At 55.7% G+C, this 6226-nt stretch overlaps 1 long non-coding RNA gene across 1 annotated transcript; it reads left to right on the top strand.

Annotated features, from left to right (window-relative positions):
- The first annotated feature begins 183 nt into the window (after positions 1-183).
- Positions 184-5426, top strand: LOC140848769 (uncharacterized). The gene is made up of 4 exons (XR_012129886.1): positions 184-1285; positions 2767-2945; positions 5047-5248; positions 5388-5426. It is a non-coding gene; the product is annotated as an uncharacterized lncRNA (long non-coding RNA).
- The last annotated feature ends 800 nt before the right edge of the window (positions 5427-6226 follow it).

Raw genomic sequence — 6226 nt, 5'->3', positions numbered from 1 at the left:
TGACACTCTATAGGTAACATTCATCATTCCAATTCCAGACCCAGAGAGATGGGGGTATCTGACCTGGGCCACAGAGCCAGGCCTCAGAACCCTGCCCACTGCACAGCCCCTGAGCCTCCCTGCAGAGGAGCGACCTGGGACCCCCTGGGATTGAAGCTGGGCTCTATCTCCTACTTAGGTGACCCCCTGGCTCCAGCTTCTTTTATCATGCATGCTTCATGATGCTTACATCAAGGTATCTTAGCAATGGAAACCTTTGCAAACTGTAAAGGTCTTGATGCAAGAATGTCAGAGGATGACCTGACTGGAAGATGTGGAGAAAATACTACCCAGTACTCCTTCGACTTCCCCGCCACAGCCCCCACTTCCTCTCCTCCTGCCTCCCTCGCGGCCTCCCTTTCTCAGGCTAGGCGACCTTCAGGGAACGCTTACTTTCCCAGGGGCGTGACTTCCAGGTTAAACCGCTGTAAGGATTCCAAAGCCCCTGAAACAGGAGCCAGACCTGGGAGCCGCAGACCCGCTCCCGAGCGAGCGGCCTCCCCTCTGGCCGGCAGGTGGCAGCACCCGCCCGGCTTGGGACAGGGCTTCCGTGCTGGCGCTCCCGGATCAGTTACTTTCTCCGCCTCGCTGTCCCGCCTTCCCTCCGACACCCAGATCCCCCAGCCGAGGGGCTGCGGCGGGAGCGGGAGCAGGCTACCTGGCTCCGGGCGCTAATTAAAAGCTGTGCTGACCGCGTACTGGAGCTGCGGGCCCTCGTGGTCCTGGCGCCGCGGGGCGGAGGGATGTGTCCCCATCCCCCTCCGCGAGCGCGACCCGCACGAGATCCCGGCTCCCACGCTCCAGACGCGCCGTTGGGCACCGCCTCCATCCCTCACTTTGGACTTTACCCACCCTGGCAGGCGTCCAGCGTTAATGCTGCCCGCGAGGTTTGCAGACGCACTGGCCTCTGGGTGGGAGATGAAGGGGACAGGCAGGCCCGTCCCCAGGCTCGGGCTGACCCTAGGGTAATTAGCAGAGCTTTACAATTTCAAAGCACATTCAGGGGTTATCGCCTGGAAATCTCCCAACTCTGTGAGGAGCGAAGGAGGTAGGACTAGGATTTTTTGAAGGCTCAGAGGTTGAACCATGGGACCCAGGTAACCAACAGGCATAAATAATCAAGCTTCCGGACTCCCAGTACCCCGCCCTGCCGCCATTAGCTACACCTGGCCCTTTATCTCGGAGTTATTGTCTGCTCTTCTTCAGATGTTCTTTCTGGGGAGAGTGAAAGAAGGGAAGAGGGAAGGTATGGAACACTCCATAATGAACCTCCATGGTGAGAAATTGAATAGGAGAGGGAGAGCGCTGTATGCTGAGTACCCCCAATTCTCATAAAGGCACTTTAGGTCAAGAGGAATCAGTCCCAGGCCCAGGTGAGGGAATGGGGTGGCAGTGATGACCTGAGGCCAGGGGGCCACATAGGTGTGAGCAGGGGAGACCCCCAGAGATGGCAGGAGAGGAGCAAAATGAAGGAGGTGATGAGGCACTATGGATTGCTTTCCTGTTCCCTCTGAGAAGGGCAGATGTGGCTGGTGGCTTCCCTGTCCCACCGGCAGAGCTGAGACTGCACCCAGCTGGGGCCCAAAAAAGCCTCCTCCCTCTGCTCCCCACCTCCCTTTCCCCTCGTCGCTCACATTCCAATACAATCTCCAGCTAACCAGCATGTCGATAGAACAAGTTGGACAGCCGGATTGCTGGCCAATTACAGGAAATCATTCTGCTCCATAGCTCAGTGCCTGGGGAGACGGAGGGAGGGAGGAAATGAGAGGGAGCAGGCTCCCGGTTTGCAGGCTGGGCAGGGCTGTGGCTTGGGTGAGGAGTGTGCAACCCCTGGGAGGCCTGGCATGGGAGAGCAGAGGTGGCTGGGGATGCTTCTGGGGACGATCCCGCCAGGGTTCTTCCTCAGCCTCCCGCAGAGCTCTGGATCCAGCTCCCCCGTGGTAAGAGACCCATGCCCAGAGCCACAAAGAGACAGAACTGGGGCCTGAGGGCCCAGGAGGTGAGGCATCTGCCTGGAATAGAAGGGGGGCAGAAGAGGGATGGTGAGACCGTTCTCAAGAGCCCTTTGGGAGTGGGGATGGTACCTGCACGGCCATCAGAGTCCCTAGAAGCTGGAGGCCACACTCCCAGGACCTGTGCCTCTACACCCAGCCATGGACCAAGGGGGGTTTAAAGGGGAGGAAAGGGGCTGCAGCCTGCAGCTGATTGGACCAGCAGCAGCCTCACTTGGGGAGCCATCCTTCCACCCCACAAGGTGGGGCACAGAAATGCAGGAGGGGTCAAGGGCCTCAAGAAACTTCCCCTGAGATGAAAGTACCCACACCTGCCTCTGCTTTCCACTGGACTGGATCTATCCCCATCTTCCACGTTGACCTGGATGCCTCTCTGCCACCCCACCCCCACCTCCACCCCTCACCCCATCTATCCCAGAACTGTCCTAATACTCCCAAAGCTGCGTCCTGAAATGCCCCTGCTTTCCAGCTCCAAAGGTTAGCTCCCCTTTCCAGCCCTGGGGTCTCTCTCCAAAAGTACTGAAAGGTCACTGAGGAAAAGAAACTTCCCTCTGGACTAATTCCACCCAGCAAATGGCTGTTACTGCTAAATTTGTCTCCAACCCAAGAGGAAGCAACTGTAACCCTTGATCCTATCCCCGGCTCCAGGCTGCAACCACCACTCCAGGCCTCCTCCTTAACCGCCCCTGGGTCTCACTGCTCTTTCCAATTTCAGACCCCTCCAAGGGCGGAGACTGGGTTGGAGTCACCCTTTTGGCCAACACAAGGATAGACAGATGGGCAGACAAGGGAGAGACAGCCCTCAGAGCCCAGCGTGCCAGGCACCCAGCAGCCCTCAGGACAGACGCTGAATGAATGCTGTTGAATGCCAGAGCCATCATCCAAGTTCCTCTGGTGGGTGCACTGGCAGAGGGGGTCAGAGCCCTAGGGCTGCTGGCTTCCCCAGGATCCCTGCCCGAGTACACAGGCTTGGACGTCTGGAGCAGGGGTGTCCGAGCTGGCCCTATTTGTGTCCCCAGCTTGGCACATAGTGCGCCCTCTCCGCTCTACGGAGCTGAGATTATGTCCGGCTGCCGACTCCAAGCGCCCCTCCGCCCTCCCTCGGGCGCTTCCTCTTGCGGGCCGCGTGCCCGGTGCTCGGCTATCCGGAAGAGGGCGCCCGGCCTGCCCTCGTAAGCGATGCTCTCGCTCGGCACCCCGCGCTCCGCAGCTTGCAGGCTCCGCGCCATCGATCAGGCCCCGGGGACACGGGCGCACCGCCCCCCAACCCATCGTTTTTCGCTTTTAATTGAAGTTTGTTTGAGCAGAGTGCGGAGCGGGCAGAGGCAGAAACCAAATATTTAGTTGCTGCAAATTGGCACCTCCAGATCAATTACCCGGCCCGTGTCAGGGCTTGTGCCGCCCCCGCTCCCCGCGGAATCTCAGTGCCGCGTCCCCCCGCCCGCACCTCCTGCCTCCATTCCGCTGCACGTTTCTCATCAGCTCCAGCCATACATCACCCGTGGCAGCGAGGGGAACAGATTTTCAATGGGAAAAGTTCCCCGGGGAGGGTCCTCGTTGGTGATTCCCACCGCGCCCTACGCCGTCTGGCCCCCGCCCTCACCCAGCCTGTCTGATGGGAACAGCCGGGGAATAGGAGTGAGCTAAAATAAAGAGTGAGTTCCAAAGCAAGGTCTTTGGTCACACGGATTTGACCCAATCCTAACTCCTATTACCCTCTGGGTGACCTGGGAAAAGTTACTTATGCTCCGTGAGCCTCGGTTTCCCTATGTGTAATAAGGGGCTCCATCTTCACCTTGCAGGGTTGTTGTGGGGTCCAAAACCCAGAAAGACAGTGCCTTGTACTGGGCTAGCGTTCAGTGGCTCTTTGCAGATAGTAGTTCTCATCCCTGCTAGAAGGAAGTGAGGGACACTGGGTTGGAAGCGACTCAGTCAAGCTCCTGGAAAATACCAAAGGGAAAGCAGAGGGCAGCTAGCCCCTGAGAGTCCCTGGAAGAGGCAGGCAGTAAGTAGGACCCACGTCAGGTCCCACCTGGGAAAGTTTTGACCCCCAGCCCAGCTAATCTGGGCACAACCAGAAGAGGAACTGCTTCTCAGTATGAGGATGGAGTGGTAGCTAGGCCTGGCAGCTCAGCTGGGAGAGCCAGGACCCCAGGCTGGGCCAGGGAAGGAGGCCGGAAGGTTCTGAAGGTCAACAAAGGCTGCACACCAGGAGGCTGCACCCACCAAGGCAGCTGGTGTGGGCTGAGGAGATGAGCCCCTGCAGGGGAATCAGGAAGCTGGGTTGTAGTTGAGGCTTGCCTTTTCCTGGCTGTATGACCCTGAGTAAGTTATTTAACCTCAGCTTTCCCATGTGTAAAATAGGGCTGATACTCTCTACCTCCCAGAGCATTTGTGAATAATAAAAGATGATGTATGTGAGTATGAAGGAAAGTCACCACAGGCCTTAAGAGGATGGTGGTGAGTTTGTGTGTGAGTTTCCATGCTCAATGATGCTGGGCTTCCAATAGCTCTCTGAAGGAACTAGAGTCAAATAGTTTGGCATTTTTTAAATGGCTGCCCTGCCAGACAGAGTGACAGGCATCCGGGGTGAGAGGAGAGGTGTGGGGGAAGGCTGTGGGTCCCAGGCTTAGTGCTCTGAGGGGCCTTCCTTCCTCCATTTCACTTTAAAGAATGAGACTATCCAGTCTGTCCTCCTCCTGGCTTCAACCACCCCCACCTCTCCCCAGCCAGAGACCTACATGCCCACCCCAATTCCTCAGGGCAGGAATCGCCATGCCTGGAGGAAAGTATTTTTCTCCATCAAGCTTAGAGTCCAGATGGGAAGCTAAGACTGACATGGCCTCCAGAGCCTCATGAGAAATAAACTCAGTCCTCAGCCTCTTCATTTTCCCAACTGTGAAATGGGATCATAGACAGCGAGCCATTAATTACAAGGCGCTGTTTAGACTTGTGAGTGACCTCTATAAGTTGAATCTATTGCTCCACCTTTCAGACAGGCTCCTACCCACCCACCCCTTCCTCCACCTGCAACAGAATTCTCTCTGCTGGCAAGACAATTCCACCAGCCTCCTCAGGGAGGACAGCCACCATTTGTCAAGTCAGAAAGTCCTTCTGACGGTCTACCTTAAATCCCTCACCACTGCCTGAGAGAAAAGTTAAAGAACACACAACAAAAGATAAATGTTTATGGATAGGTAAGGCCACACTATTTTTTTTTTAATACCCCCAAAGAGGGCAGGGGGTAGGAATTAGCTTCGGACACAATGCTCTTTACACTAAACATCTTGGTGATAAATATAGCTATGTAATTTTTTTTTTTTTTCTCCTTGGCAGAGAGAAAGGCTGAGGCTGGGCAGAAAAGCAGAGGGACCCAAAAATATAAATCAATATGTGACTTTAATATATGTGCTCTCGGTGTCTGTGTGTGCTGGGGGATTATTAGTAACCTTGATTCCAGCTTGGTGTCCATGTGAGGCGGGGAGACACAGGGCCCCCAGGGACGAGAAGAGAAATTAGGAAGCCAAATTCTTCTCCTGATTGACACCTGGGTAAACATTATCCCGGCAGAAGGGGAAGGAAAAAAGATCAATGCTGGGTATTTTTATCACGTTCCAGGGACGGACAGTGGGGAGAATTAAAGAAACAGTCCCCTGGCCTTGCTGAATATGCTCATCTCCAAGAAAGAGGCAGACAGGGGAGCACCCAGGTGGAGAGGCAGAGCAGAGGATCACGGTAGGAGGGAAGGTGGGTGTGTCCCAGGGATCAGGGACCTTTGGTCCCTTCTTCCTTTGTCCTGGGGCATGTATGTGACCAGCAGCAGGTACAAAGGAGCATGCCTTTAATGACAGAGCAAAGGCATCAGCTTTGATGGGGACAATCAGGTCACAGAGCCTAACATGAGATCAGGCTGGCTTCCATGGAGGACCAAGAGGCATTAGTCTTATGGTGTTGTCAGGGAGGTATTTCTACAGGGAGGTTCCAGCACATGGGGAGCGAAAGGAAAGCAGCTTCCTTAGGAGCTCAAGGGAGTGAGTGGCCCAGGGTGGGTCAGCACCAATGTGAAGGGAGAGAGGGGTATCTTTCTGTATGGATTGTCTTGAAAAGGGGGTCTTGGGTCTACAGTCAGGAAAACCTGGGTTTGCATCTGGCCTCCACTTCTTCCTGGCTATTAT

This window comes from Manis javanica, chromosome 4, assembly GCF_040802235.1.
Source record: "Manis javanica isolate MJ-LG chromosome 4, MJ_LKY, whole genome shotgun sequence".
In the NCBI taxonomy this organism is placed as follows: Eukaryota; Metazoa; Chordata; class Mammalia; order Pholidota; family Manidae; genus Manis; species Manis javanica.
This window is presented reverse-complemented; position numbering and strand designations above follow the sequence as displayed.